Raw genomic sequence first — 1,568 nt, forward strand, 5'->3', positions numbered from 1 at the left:
CAGAGATGCACAGAGAAATTGACCCAGATACTCTTGAGATGTTAAATTAGCCCACTTATTGTTGTGAATCACAAGGTCAGCGGTTCAAGCTCACCAGCCACTTCTTGGAAATACTATACAGGGTTGCTGTGCATTGGAACTGACTCGATGGCACTTAACAATTATTGTTGTGTGCCATCCAGTTGACCTTATATGAGAGAGTAGAACTCTTCTAGAGGGTTTCCTAGACGAGAATCTTTATGGAGCAAATTGCCAGTTCTTTTTCTACTCACAGTGGCTGGCAGGTTCCAACTGCCCACCTTTTGGTTTGTAGCTGGCACTTAACCACTGCACCACCCACCCAGTGTCACTGAGTCAATTTTGACTTATAGCAGCTCTATAGGATACAGCAGAACTTCTCCATAGGGATCCAAGGCCATGATCTTTATAGAAACAGATTGTCACATCTTTCTTCTACAGAGTGGCTGATGGATTCGAAAGGCCAGCCTTTCAGTGTGCAGTTGAGCATGTTAACCACAGTGCCACCAGGATACTGCAACCTACCTTGCAGTGTCTTGTTTCTTCATTTCTTTGTATATTCAAATTAAATATATGGTTAATTGGGCATTTTGTTACTTGTAGCCAAATATGCCCTAAAGCTTTGAGAAAATTATTATTTTTTTAACTATAGCAAAATATTTCATCTTCCCCACAAGTCTGTCAATTTGTTACACTGTAACTTGCACGCTACTGTGATGCTGGAAGCTATGGCACTGATGTTTCAAAGACCAGTAGGGTCACCCAAGGTGGAAAGGTTTGGCGGAGTTTCTAGACTGAGAAACAAGAATGAATAGAAGTTTTCTCTCTAGGAACTCCAAGTTGGCGCGCTGTGTGGTTCCCAGTGGAAATGGCTTGGGCTGATGTGTGGTCCCCTGCTGACCAGGACAGGGTCATTTGCATCTACCCTTCTTATTTAAATAACAAGACCATTGAGGAGGGGAGGCACATCCTCATAAACAAGGCTGTTAAAAATCCTACAGCTACAGAGATTCAAGATGTATGTTTAGCAGTTGGACTTAATGCATTTCTTGAGAAACATAAAATGTACTCTAGAGAATGGAATTGTGATGTTCACTACCGAGGCAGCGTCCGGGTCCAGCTCAAACAGGAAGATGGCAGTCTCTGTCTTGTACAGTTTCTATCACGTAAGTCAGTAATGTTGCATGCAGCGGAAATGATAACTAAACTAAAACAAGGACACAAAAAACAGGTGGTGATGACCAAAGTCTTCAGCAAGGAGAGGGAAGTAAAAAAGGAAAAGTGAAGAAGTGACCTGCTATAAGAATCAAGAGACATGAATGAAGGCCTCCATTTCCTATCAGAGAAATGAAATAAGCTTTTTATTTGCATCTTTAACTATGAACTTTTGAGCCTCCCAGCTTCATCATCCAAGTTGATGATGAAATAAATTAACATCAACATTTACACCTAGCTTTTATGCAGTGTAAAAGAAAAAAATGACCTTTCAATGCTTTGTGTGGATGAAAGAAGCATGTTTTTAAATGGACAGTGGGCTGTACCAGACATTA

The 1,568-nt window shown here is 41.0% G+C and overlaps 1 pseudogene; it reads left to right on the forward strand.

The window, feature by feature from the left end:
- The first annotated feature begins 886 nt into the window (after window positions 1-886).
- On the forward strand, window positions 887-1,196 carry LOC102832871 (annotated as a pseudogene).
- The last annotated feature ends 372 nt before the right edge of the window (window positions 1,197-1,568 follow it).

This window comes from Chrysochloris asiatica, unplaced genomic scaffold, assembly GCF_000296735.1.
Source record: "Chrysochloris asiatica unplaced genomic scaffold, ChrAsi1.0 scaffold00494, whole genome shotgun sequence".
NCBI lineage: Eukaryota > Metazoa > Chordata > Mammalia > Afrosoricida > Chrysochloridae > Chrysochloris > Chrysochloris asiatica.